Genomic DNA, 13,524 nt, shown 5'->3' on the forward strand with positions numbered 1-13,524 from the left:
TGGGAAATGTGTTTGCTTCTATCTGAACAGCTGGACCTGAGCATATCTGTGCTTTGACATCTAGTCTGTACACTGTCCTCGGCAGGGTGTATATCTCTGGCAGAGGACACCCCGGCCACAGTGGATGTCAGCGGCGGTGGCTGAACTCAGGGTCCGTGAATGTTGCGTGATCGAACATGTTTGGTATATTCTCAGCTCCTGCCCAGGTGCCTCCCGAGCATCAGGTGTTGTGGCTCCCCACAGCCTTCCCATCTGTGTGTAACATGACCACCACCTTCCTACCATGTGTTTGTCCTACCACGGCTGCCGTGTCTAATGGATGCTTTGCTTTCCAGCTACTTTCCTATCATCAAAACCCTTGAACGACTTTGAGTTTCAGAGATGACATGGTATTAGTCTTTCATGATTGCTCGGAAGATTTCCAAAAGCAAATGCAACTTACAGGATGCAAGATGTTGGAAATGACAGTAATTATAGATGAGTTTTCTCAGTTAGTCTTTTGATTGTGGTAAAATTACATAGCACTCTATTTTTAATTGTGTGGTTTGGTGGCATTAAGTGCGTTCACACTGTCGTGCCGCGATCACGACCACCCATTTCCAGAACTTCCTGGTCTCCCCACGCTTGAAACTCGATCTACCAAACACTAGCTCTCTTTCCGCCCCAGCTCTGGGAAGCACTACAGATTGTGTACAAAATAGGCTTTTTCAGTAAGAGAAGGGGCAAGGAAAAGAGCTCTAAAGACTGTCCTGAGATTTGAGGAAGTGTTTTAGGTTTTGCTGTCTGGTTCCCAGTGTAAAGGAACTATTGAAGACATGGGAGGGCGGAGGTCTGTGATCTCAGGAAGTGCTGGACTGGGCAGCTTTCCCACTGTGACGGGGGCACTTGCCCTCAAACCCGCCTGAGATAATCGCGTGAGGATACTGCTACATTGTGACAGCTCTGAACTTGGTCTCCTTGAACGTTACCAAGTACATAAGCTTTGGAGGTTACCGTCTAGTGTCTGCAGGAGACCTAGAATTTGAACATTGTTGACTTTAGAACACACTCATCTTATAACACTTTACCTGTTCTCATCAATAGGAAATATGCTGTGTCTTTTTTTTTTTTTTTTTGCCTTAATATTCTGTGTTGCGATGGCAGTAGTTGCAGCAGATGCTACTTCTGGTTCATGGTCATCGCCAAACACAAGCTTCTGGAAATCATGTGAAAAATGAAGGGGAAAGTGCTTTTCTGCAAAGGCCTTTTTTGAACATCTTGTTTTCTTCTGGAATATCTGTTGTGGTGTAAAACGTTTTCATATTTAGAGGTTTGTAACATGTTTTATACTGGTTAGCTTTGAAACCCCATGTTTTTGCATGTCATGGGGCTGCATTTTCCTGTTATTCTATGATATAGCTGGTTTGCAAAACTATTGGTTATTTCACTTTAAAAACCAAAGCAGCTTACAGATTGAGCGTGATTCCTGTAAGAATTTAATTGTAAAATTGATTTGTGTTCAATAAACTTACTGGAATGACTAGATCAGTGGACAAAAAGATAAGAACATGTCAAGTCTCTGGGCCAGGAAGGACTTCCAAATAATACAAGTGATACACAGTAATTTCTTAACAAAAGATTAGATTTAGTACATAACTGTTTAAACCTCCATATTTTCTATTATAGCCATTCCACAGTGCCCATGGGGGTGGGCAGCAGGACTGCCTATGGAATCCAAGGTCTGTGGGCACTCAGATCCCTGCTATAAAATGGCATGGTATTTGCATATGGCATATGCACGTCCTCCTGCAGACAGTCATGTCAGGGTTGCTCGTAACAGCTATACCATGGACATGCCATGCGAGTAGTTGTTTAATGAATAATAAAATCTGAATGTTTAGTACAAACACATTAAAAACGTTCTTAATCTATGGTTGGTTGAATCCACAGGCCTGGAACCCCGGGAGAGAGTACAAACTCTAGAAGCAAAACGAAAAAATAAAGAATTTGAGGTCAGCAGTGATGGGCGTGGGATCACACTCATGTGTTTTGCTGTCTGTGTCACCGTGTCCCGGGTAAAGGGGAACCATTTTTAGCTTAAGGTAAAATAGCTAACAGGAAACACTACAGAATGGGCACGAAGGCGCGCCCCTCATTACCAGATGCTGCTGCATTTGCCCTTAGGCTTCACTGAGGGAGGGTCAGTTCTGACCCTTTCTTAGATACTGACCTGGAACGGACAGAATCGGGTTTCAGAAAAACCCTCGAGCTGTGAGAGTTGCTGATATCTATGTGAGTGGGGTTCATGTGTCAAACTCAGGTTTAAGAAAAACCAATTTTAGGCTGGGCATAGTGGCTCACACCTGTCATCCCAGCACCTTGGGAGGCTGAGGTGGGCAGTTCACTTTTGAGCCCAGGAATTCGAGACCAGCCTGGGCAACATAGCAACACCCTGACTCTACAAAAAATTGAATAGGAGTGGTGATGTGCACCTGTGGTCCCAGCTACTTGGGAAGCTGAGGCTAGAGGATCACCCAAGCCTGGCAGGTTGAGGCTGCAGTGAACCATGATAGCACCACTGTGTTTATGGTGCACTGTGCCTGAGTGACAGAACAAGAACCACCACCCCACACACAAAAAATCAATTCATGCAGAGGCCAGTTCTGCTGGGACCACCTGTTAAGGCTACTCTGGGCTTCACAGTTTGAGAAGTTTCTGTCCAGGGGTGAGAGGGAGTGGCTTGAGGGCCTAGAAGCCAGTTCTTGTGGTTCAGCGTGACTGCGGATGTGGAGCTGGGGGCAGGGCTCTCCAGGGCATGAGTGGGTAAACGGATGGGCTTCCAGGATGAGCCCCTGTGACTTTGCCTGGTTTACATCCGTCCAATACAAATCCAGAGGCTCTTACTCTAGAAGCTTCTGCTGGGGCTGATGGACTGGCCTGGGGAGAGAGGGTACCCTCAGAGCCTCAGGGTGCCATCTGGTTTAGGAAGAGCACTTAGTCACCTAGATCTAGGATTTATGACACTACAAGGGGACTCGTCAGACTCGGAGCGACACCCATCTGCATTCTAGACTTGGTTCTAGGCGAAGCATTTTGGAGCCTGTTGGTACCCTGTGTTCTGTTTATGTGTAAAACAAGTTAGAGTTATAACTAGTTACAACCTATTTTTTAAATTTTGCCACAGAATATGGCAGTTGCGGTGGAGCCTGGCCAGAGACCCCCACACTTGCCGCGTGCTGGGGTTGCAGGCGTTGCCTGCATCGGCTGTCCCTCCTGGCGTGTCTGTGTTCTGGACACGGGTGCCCATCGAGGCTCGGCCTGTGGGACTCGTGCAGCCATTTGTCTCCGTGTTCCTCTGAGGTTCCGCAGACTTCACGGTCCTGTGGCAGAGCGTACGATATCTGCTTGCATCCTGATCTCCCCAAACCCCAGGACAGGCCAAGAGTTCCTTACACACAACTGCAGAGGGCCCCGTGGTGTGGATTTGCGGGTGACACAGCCTTTCCCCAGCTCGGCCTTTGTCTCCAGAGTTGGCTTTAGGTCGATAGAAGCTTCCTTCAGACTGGGGGGCCCTGAAACTTTGGTGCTAGGAATTCAGTGACCAGCACGGATGATACCCCGTTTCTCTGCATTTGTAGCAATAGTTGTTAACATGACCATGAGATGTACAAAGGAAGGGAAAAGGAGGTTTTATTTTCAGAGTAACACTCTGTGCTTTGGGAAATGTGGTCTCGGGGGAGCTGTAAGCATGTGCCCCTCAGGAGGGGAGGAGGCCGCGGCACTACACATTCCGGGGTTTGTTGGCTGTGTGTGTTCATCGGGCTCATGGAATGTCTGAAAGTTTACAGGGAAAGTGGGGTTTGTTCATCCGGTTCGTGCAATGTCTGAACACTTACAGGGCAAGTCTAGCACACATGCAGTGAGTTAACCTATAACATCCATGTTCGCCTTGGGGCGAGCGTAACATTTGAAATGAGGTGGACTGGGCGTGTCATGTACAAAGGTGAGCTGTTGGGCGCAGACGTTTATGCGCAGCCTCAGTCACAGCCAGGACTAGCTCAGGGTCTGCAGCTTGTGGTGGGAAAGGACACTCATGAGGCCATTCTGTCCAGTCGAGGCTGCCGGCAGGGCGCCAGGTTGGGGCTCTCTGTTCGGCCGGCGTCTGGAGTCCACCCAGGTCCCGTGGGCAGCTTTCCTCTAAAGTAGGCTTCTGATTGTGGAGGAGACTTCATGCTGGTTAACAAACTGTACAGGAGTAGTGCTGTGGGGCTTTGGGGTCGACCTTCCCTATGATGCCGGTTACATTTCTCTCCGGACCTCATCGTAGACATAGAGATTGTACCTCGTCTGACAGCAGGGGGGTGGCATGTTGATATAGTAATTTATTGTATTAACCTTTTTGTTACTATTTTAATAACCTTTTTTTTTTTCTTTTTAAAGAGATAGGTTATTGCTGTGTTACTCAAGCCAGTCTTGAACTCCTAGTCTCAAGCAATCCTCCCACCTCGGGTTCCCAAAGTGCTGGGCTTATAGACGTGAGCCAGTGTGCCCAGCCTACAGCCATGTTTTCAAAACTCAGCAGTTTAAAAATCCTACTCCTTTCAGCCCCTCAAGCAGTCTGGTTGGCCTTGTGCAAACTGGGGTGTCACGATCTTGGCACTCCTTTTATTTTTCTCTTTGGCCTCAAGTTCTGATTAGAACAGCAGTTACAAAATGGGCCTTAGGTGGTTCTTCCATTACTAAAGCCAGAATTCTTACCAGTTAGAGATGTTTGTCCCTAGGATCCCAGAAAGCTCTTTTGAATCAAGCCCGCAGCAAATAAGTAAGGAACTAAACTCTTGGTCCTCTGCTTGGTACCTGGGGAATGGGTTAGTTGCTGATACCCTTTGATCTGTGCTCACATGCTACATCTCGTCACGGGAAGCAGAATCGCCCTGTGGAATAAAGCCCAGCTCACGGTGGCACGTCGAGACACTCTGGGCTGTCAGTCCCTTATACAACGGCAGACTTGGAGACTCAACATCGCGTGCAGAGCCCGGGCAACCGGAGTGCATCCACCTTAGAGACCACAAGGCCGGTCGGCAAGGTGGACATCTAAGCATATGGCGCTGACAGGCCCGCTGCGAAGTGAATTAGGAATTCGTTAGCAAAGAAATCAAACTCGCCTGTGGGTACCAGCTGCTTGGAAGGCTGAGGTGGGAGGATTGCTTGAGCCAGAAGGTCAAGGCTGCAATGAGCCGTGATTGTAATACTGCACTCCGGCCTGGGTGACGCAGGAGACTCCGACTCAAAAAAAAAAAAAAAAAAAAAAAAAAAAAAAAAAAAAAACCCAAACCTTACTCTTCATAGCAGGAAGGAGAATTTATCAAAGTAACTGCAACAAAATCTTAGATGATATAATTTCAGTGGCTAAGTGAGCTGTCCAGCCCATGTGGCTGGCTCACAACGCAACAGAGCCAGGTGCTGCTGCAGCTGCCCTCCCACCCGATTGCTTGTGGACATTTTCTGTTTTCCCATATCTCCCTTTTGGATACGTAGCTCGCTACTTTATAGCTAAGCATCAGTAAAACAGGTTGTCTATTTTGAAAAGTAACTATTAAGTCTTTTAAGGACAGAAAACGAAGCAGGTGACAATAGCATGGCGACCTGGTAAATAGATTTAGAGGCATATTTAATATTTGGCACCACTCTGGTCCCTTCTTCTCTCATGCTTAATTATAACTGCCGCCTCCTAGGACAGAACTCTTTCAGCTCTGTGAGTAGGAATTAAACATGTTCTAAATCAGAAGTTTTAGTTAAGCAGTATTTTCTGTGAATGCCCAGATCCTAAGTGCTCACTGTACTGGTGTGTGGTGTCGAAGAAGAAACCAGGGCTTGGGGCCGGGTCTATGGTGCAGTGTCCGCGTTCCCATATGTGAGATGAGGGCCATAACACACGGTCTAGAAGGTTCAGACTGTGAGATTGAATGGATCTGCCCACTCCTAGGAAGCCTCAAGTCTAACTCGACTTGGGCTGGTTTTAGGGAGATGCTGGCAGCGCTGTCCTCACAGGGCACTGGGAGGGGCTCTGGCACCGTCCCTATCAGGTGTCTCATGATCAGCCCAGCTTGCTCATCTCAGAAGCTGCTGGTCGTGTTCTCGTTCCTGTTGTTTGTTGCGTGTTATTTCGGTTCTGTCCATGTGGGGACCTAGGAAGTTCCACAGTGAGAGGAGAGCCACTGAGCCACCTTCCTGCCTGGACACCAGCCCCACGGAGGACCGTAACTGTTTGAGGTTGGCTTCTGCTCCTGGCCTCACCTGTGGAGGCATTGATGCAGTGGTACTTTCTAAGCTTCTGGGGCACACAGTGCTGTTGTGTGGATCCACAGGTCACTGTGGCGTCCAAGCACGTGCTCCCGGAGGAGAGGACTCTGCGGGCACTGATAGTGGGAGCTGGCTGAGAGTCCAGTGAGTGAGACTCCCTGAGACGTGTACAGCTGCCATCTGTGCAGCCCCTTCTGACGCCAAGATGGTCGTGTGATAAATGCACAAAGCGCATCTCCAGCAAAAAGCCGCTGAGTGTCCACATCCAGGATATCCACCACGGCGGCTTTTTGGTGTTAATACGATGAATGTGAGTAGCAGGTGGTCTGCGTTCTGGGTGAGTGTGACTGTGCCACTGCAGTTTTGTTCTCATGTCTTGATGAGCATGAACGATTCCTGACGAGGGTAGGTAAGGATGCTGTGATCTGAGACTCTGCAGTATTGTAGCTTGAGGAATTAAGGAGGTTTTCTCTCTTGCAAACTCATGAGGGAGGATGTTCCAGGCTGGTGACTGCTCCATGAGGTATTCAGGGATCCAAGTTCCTTTCAGACCCCTGCTCTGCGTTCCCAAGAACACGGCTGTCCTTGCTGTGGTTGGGACTGGGTGATTGCCACGGTGGCGGGGGGAGGCTTAAGGTGAGAGTGGCCATGATTTACCTAATCTGCATAATGACAGGGAGCCTGGGAGTGAAGTGTAGCCATGTCCCAGAGGATGGATGATGGATGTTGGTGAATGACTGGCCCACCAGTCACCGCAGCTGGCCCCCGGATGGGAAGGATGACTGATTATGCCATTCAGTGGTACCTGATTCTTTCAGATTTGACTTCCTTATGGATTTTCTGCTGTAAAAGAAGAGAGCCTGTGGTTCTAGGCCAAGCATCTCACTCATCTCATAACATCTTGTATCCCTTAGCCAACATTTATGTCAAGTTTTAGAAGTCCTATCAAACTGGCAAGCATTTCTCAATTTGGTTTAACCATTGGATTCTATATCTGTGTCTGCATCTCTATTTTACATCTATGTGGTTATTTGACACTCTGTAGTACCTTTGTAATAGGTTCTATTTGGTGGAAGTTACTTTCAACAAACCCTTGCTGCTACTTGAATTTTCAAGGTTGCAAGTAGAAAGGAGAATAAAAACCACATCTTCTCTAATTTTAAAATGTGTTGTTCCTCAAATCACACCAGAAGTACAAATATTACAAATTACAAAAGCAGTCAGAATCAAGGTTAAGAGATTTCTGGGTGATTCTGGCTAATCAGCAGTATTTGCTGAGGTGTGTGCAGCAGAGCAACACGTCAAGAAGCCCGGGAGGGGAGAGTTGGGAGGCCAGACTGTGACTTCAGAGGTGCTGTTGCCTCAGGGAGAGGAGCTAGATGCAGAGAGGATAAATGGCCACAGTTGTGACCACCGCCATCCTTGCCGCGGTACTGGGACCTTTGTGAGCTGAGTTATGAACCAGATGAAGGCTGTGCAGGCGTGTGAGAATCCAGGCCAGACTCGACGGGTGGAGGCTTGGCAGAGTTGAGGAGCTAGTGAGACACCCCCCACAAGGTGGGGACTAATAGCCACCCCTTCTCCTTCCGCTGGCTATTAGGGGCCATGGTGGACTCATAGCCAGTTTATGATATTGTGAGTAATATCATCTCCCCCTCTGGTAATTATGAACTCTTTCACAGATGGGTGTATACCCTCAGTGTGTACACTATCAGAGGGTGTACACCCGTCTGTATTGGGAGTAATATCATCCTCTTCCTCCCTGAATGTTAAGAAGAATATCCCAGGATTGCTTCTACTCCTTGCATTATTGGGTGTCATATCCTCCTCTGCCACATAAAAATTAGAAACAATATCACTGGGGGCGTGTACACCTTCTGTAATATTTAAAGTAATATCATCCCCTTCCCTCCAGGATCATGGGAACAGTATCCCTGGGGGGTGTATACTTTCTGCCATATATGTAATATCATCCCTCCCGCCTAGAAACATTATGAAGGACCATCTCACATGGGGTGTGCAACCCTTGGTGCGATATTGGGAATGCAATTATCCTCTTTCCCCCTTGCATGTTTGGAAAAATATCAGAGTGATTGTACCCCTCCTGCCGTATGAGGATTACTATCCTCTTCTTCCTTTCTGCATATTAGAAAGAATATCACACGTGGGTTTGCACTTTCTTCGATATCTGGAGTCATGTCATCCTCTCTCGTTTTGAATGGCAAGAACAATCCCTTGGGGGGAATGTACACACCCTGCCATATTGGGAGTAATATTACGCTCTCCCCGCTTTGATAATTAGGAACAACATCCCATGCTCTCTATCACTGGATATTAGGAACAACATCACAGGTAGGTGTACACCCCCTGTGGTATTAGGAGTAATAATATGATCAATTATTAAACATCCATGATCGATATTAACAATTATCAATGATATTAATAGGATACTGTTATTATGGATAATTATTTTAAATATATGATTATGCATGCTTAAAATTAATTGTTAATATTGTTATTTTATTACCAGCATCACTTAGTATTGATTTAAGTAACATTAATTGCTGATATTATTTTATTAATAGTGATGTTACTATTGATTATTAATGCTAATCGTTAACATTTTTAGTATTTTACTATCCTTATTGTAATTATTAATATCGATGATTACTCTTAATTTTTCTCATATTTATTAATATTAATTAATAGACTTGTTCCTGATATCCGGCGGGGAGAGGATATTACTCCCGATATCAAAGAAAGTGTACACCCCTCTATGATGTTATTCCTAACAGCCAGGGGGTAGAGGATGTCATTATTGAAACTATGGCAGTGGGTGTACATCCGTTCGGTCGTCTTGTTCCTTATATCCTGGGTGGGAGAGGATGATACGACTCCCAGTACAGGAGGGGGGTGTACATCCTCCTGTAATATTGTTTTCTATATGCAGGGGGAGAGGATGATATTACTCCCAATATCGCAGGGGTTGTACACACCTCTTGCGATATTGTTCCTAATATTCCGAAGGGGAGAGCATATTACTCTCAATATGGCAGGGAGTGTACACCTCCTTTGTAATATTGTTCTTAATATCAATGATGGGAGAGGATGATATGACTCCCAATATCACAAGAAGTGTATGGCGGCCTGTGATAGAGTTCCTAACATCTAGGTGGGGAGAAGATGATATTACTGCCCATATCACACGAGTTGTAAAATCCCTTCGATATTTTGCCTACAATCCTGAGGGGAGAGGATATTATTCCCGATAGCAAAGAAGGTATACACCCCCCTGTGACACTAGGCTCAATATCCGCATTGGGAGACGATGACATTAAGCCCAATATCACAGGGGATGTACACCCACCCTGGGATATTGTTCCTTATATTGAGAGGGGGAAAAGATGCTATTGCTCCCAGTAAAGCAGGGGCTGCGGCTGTACGCCCCTCCTGTGATATAGTTCTTAATATTCCTAGGGAAGAGAAGGTGATATTACACCCAATATCTCATGGGCTGTACGGTGTCCGCTCAGAGATGTGTGGGGCTCTCTTACACCAGTAATTCCTTCTCTAACTTTAGCCACATACTGGTCATCCAGGGGCCTCCTAAAATCCAGGAGCATAAAAACAAGTGGAATTTCTGAGAACCAAAGATGGCACATGGCTCTGGTTGGGCTGCCACAGGCAGTTTTGTGAAAAAACAGAGATGTATTTCCCACAGTTCTGGAGTCTGGAGGTCTAAGGTCAAGGTGAGTTCAGGGCTGGCTCCTCCTAAGGCCTCTCTCCTTGACTTTCAGATGGCATTTTCTCTTGTGTCCTCGTGCGGTTGTCACTCTATAGATGTCTGTGTCCTGATCTCTTCTTACAAGGGCATCAGTCTTAATGACTTCGTTACCTTCATCACCTCTTTAAAAGGCCTATCTCCACATACAGACACATTCTGAGGTCCTGGGTTAAGACTACAACCTGGGAATCTTGGGGTATGTAATTAAACCTGAAGCAGATGGGGTCTTATAAACTTGTGTCACCCAAGCTCATGCCAGAGCCCCATGAGGGAGCCCCAGGTCCCCCCTTTGATATGGTTTAGCTGTGTCCCCACCAAAATCCCGTCTTAAATTCTCATGTTTTGTGGGAGGATAGAAGTGATAATTTGACAGCAGAGAAGACAGTTGCTGCCAGGGAGGGGAGAGGGGACCCCAGACCTCCAAAGGTTGGAGGGTCTCGGGCCCCGGGCCCTGGGCAGAGCAGGCAGCCCCACCCCTGTGACACCCCTGATGACCGCTCAGTAGTTGGAAAAGGTGGAATCATATGTAGAGGCTGGTTGGGGAGATAGGAAGTTGTTGAATGAGTTTTTAAATATTTCCATCAAAATTCTTACTGCACCCTTGGTGTTGATGGGGACTAGTGGCTTCACCGGGTGCCTGGCTTCTTCCTGGCTCTGACTCTGGGAGCCTGGCCTGGCCTGGCCTAGGGCTGCTGGTTGGATTCATTGCTGGCAGCAGGTAGAAGGTGGAGGAGGGAGAGGAGCTGTCCTCCCTCCTCTCTTAGTCATGCCTGTCCACGTTAGCAGCCCCTCCCCAGGCATCCCTTGCCCATGATCTGGGGAGTGCTATTCTCACTTCCCTTTGGGCCCTGCCCACCGATCTCCAAAGAATCCCATCAGTGACTCCTTTTAATCACCTCTTTGTCTGTGACAAAGTCTTCTGGGGCCTCCTGACTGATCTAAGGGAGAAGCCTGGCTATCTGTGCAACTTGTTAAAGTGAAGTGAGTCATTCACACTGTCATGTATCTACAAGTCACACAGCTTTGCAACTGGAGTGACTTTAAGCTCATCGAACCAAAGCTTCCATGACAGATGAGGACACCCAGAATCATAGGATAGAAGTGACTTGCTCCCATCTCGGTCGGCCAAGCTGAGACTCAAGGGTAGAGTCTAGCAAAGCACACTTCGTCTTCCCTTAGAAGAAAGATCCTGCCCGCACGGCTCACCTCCACCTACCCTAGGTCTCCCCCACCCTCCCTTAGAAGGAAGGTCTTAGAAGGCAGCACATTCAACTTCACCTACCCTAGGTATCCCCCACCCTCAGAGGGGAGTCTTTGGGTCAGTCGCAAGACTACTCCAGACATCTGTAAGAACAAATAGTTTCCAGCACAGTCCTTTCCTGGGGTCTGTCTTTTCTCTCTGGGATGCTTGGAAGTTGAAGGGGTCAGGCAATTCAAGTTCTCCCTGGTATCTCAGGGGCCACTGACACACAGGAAAATGTGCTGCTCTGCTCGCTGTTTGACTTTGATGGATGCACATTTGTTCTAAATGAGCCTGACATTCATTAGCATGTAAACATGTTACTGGTGGCGGCTCGCAGGGCCACATGCTGATGGATCTCGTGGGCTGTCCCCGCCGGACACTACCAGGCTGCTTGGGTCTTTGCTGCTTCTGCCAAAGGCTCCAGATGTTGTTTTTCTTGCACTATGAAGTAGGCATTTTAGCTACAGGGATATATATATATTTTGAACGAAAGAAACACAGACAAATCTGTGAAAAGAACTTGAGTTTATGCGCCGACCTACTGGAAGGAGCCTCTTAGAATGTCAGCTCCTCACTGTCTGCTTTGACTCCCAGGCAGTTCTCTGTGTCCTGTAGCTCAGATTCTGTGGGACTGAATTATATATTTCATTCCAGTTCTGCTCAATATTTCCCCACAAGTAGTGTTTAGGATGCGACTGACGCCTTTAAAGATATCTGCAGCAGGAATAGTGCAGAGAAAAAAACACTCCATGCTAAAATATTTTGAGCTGAAGGCAATTAAGAAGCGCTCTGGCCTTCCCTCTATTTTCTGAAAAGCACACAACATAATCATATTATACAAAGACAAAAGTGCCCTTTCTCCCCTCTCTGCCAGAAAGGACGCAGGTCAATCTCTGCAGACAACTTCAGACCCTTATCGTTCGGGAAACAGCACCAGAGGAATTTACACAAAAATCTATCATTTATTGGCCTTCCCACAATTTGTTGCCCCCAATGACCCAAAGTCCTTTTACTTTGTCTTGGCACTTCTATAAACATTTATTATCCTTGTTGAAGATGTTATATAAAAGAAAGGTCTGAGCCGTCTCTTTGAGATTCCCTCATTCCCTGTGTATCTCCCATGTATATATGAAATATACATGCTAATAAGCCTCGGTTTGCTTTTTATGGGGTTCATATGGTTTTGTTATAGGAACCCCAGCCAATGAAGCTAAGATGGGTGGAAGAAAAGATTACATTTTTCTCCCCTGTAGTAGCATTGTTCTAGCAGTAGCATTTTTTTTGTAGATTTCTGTTGAACACACACACACGCGCGCAGACACAGCAATGTAAAAAGAAGTGTGGGGAGTCCTGATGAAATTTTAGGTCCCAGAGATTCCTAAATATGTTGGGAAGTTGTCTTTAAACACTGATTTTTTTTCCCACATTTACTCTCATATTTTTGATTTTTTTTTTCTTCTGAGATACCATTTCTAGATTGTTTTCCTACATTTTCTTGCAAGTCCGAGAGAGTATGCTGGTTAGTAGTGTGTCCAATGCACCACCTCTGTCCTTGTCAGTAAAGAAATGTAGTAATTGAGAGGGATATGAGGGTCACACTACACAGGGACGGAAACACAGATATGAAGTAAATAAAAACACGTGAAAACCCAGCATTTCTGGAACTCTCACCTACTCCTGTGCCGATATTCATCCTTTTCCTTTGCCTCCGTTCTTCCCTTCTTTTCTCATGCTATAGGGTCTGCTTTGGCGATGTCATCTACTTTCATTCTTCCAAAGTCAAGCTTCTAGCTTTGGTTGGAACTGCAGACCCATTGACTCATTCAGCAAATACTTTCTAAGCACATGGATAGTCACTGAGAATACCATGGTTCACCAACATGACCGTGGCCCCTGCTCTCACGAACCTGCGGCCTGATGGGGAGAATGGACACTAATATGACAATCACTCTAATGGGTTTCTGATGAAGAATTGAGGAAAGCGCACCAAAGAAAGGGAAGCGGGATTCTCTAAATTTATGCTGTAAAAGAACCTGGTGTATCTTGAGATAAGAGGTAGAAAATCGATGCATTCTGGAAGGTATGATCCCCTTGCAGTCTGGAGAGAAGTAGAGGTTGATTGTTGAGGGGGTTGGAGTGTAGGAACACCACGGTCTAAACAGAGATGGGGGTGCATGCAGAATGCCTCTTGCAGCAGGAAACAGGCACGTGCAAG

At 46.6% G+C, this 13,524-nt stretch overlaps 1 long non-coding RNA gene across 6 annotated transcripts in view; it reads left to right on the top strand.

Annotated features, from left to right (window-relative positions):
- Positions 1-13,524, top strand: part of LOC135967342 (uncharacterized) — a 47,127-nt gene that overhangs the window by 30,721 nt on the left and 2,882 nt on the right. Inside the window, exon 1 of one of the 6 annotated variants that reach the window (XR_012424194.1) lies at positions 10,690-13,364. The exons of the other annotated variants lie outside the window; for them this stretch is intronic. This is a non-coding gene — a long non-coding RNA (uncharacterized lncRNA). Of the gene's footprint in view, positions 1-10,689; positions 13,365-13,524 lie in introns of those variants that run through there. 6 annotated transcript variants of the gene reach the window in all.

Source organism: Macaca fascicularis, chromosome 15 (assembly GCF_037993035.2).
Source record: "Macaca fascicularis isolate 582-1 chromosome 15, T2T-MFA8v1.1".
Lineage (NCBI taxonomy): Eukaryota > Metazoa > Chordata > Mammalia > Primates > Cercopithecidae > Macaca > Macaca fascicularis.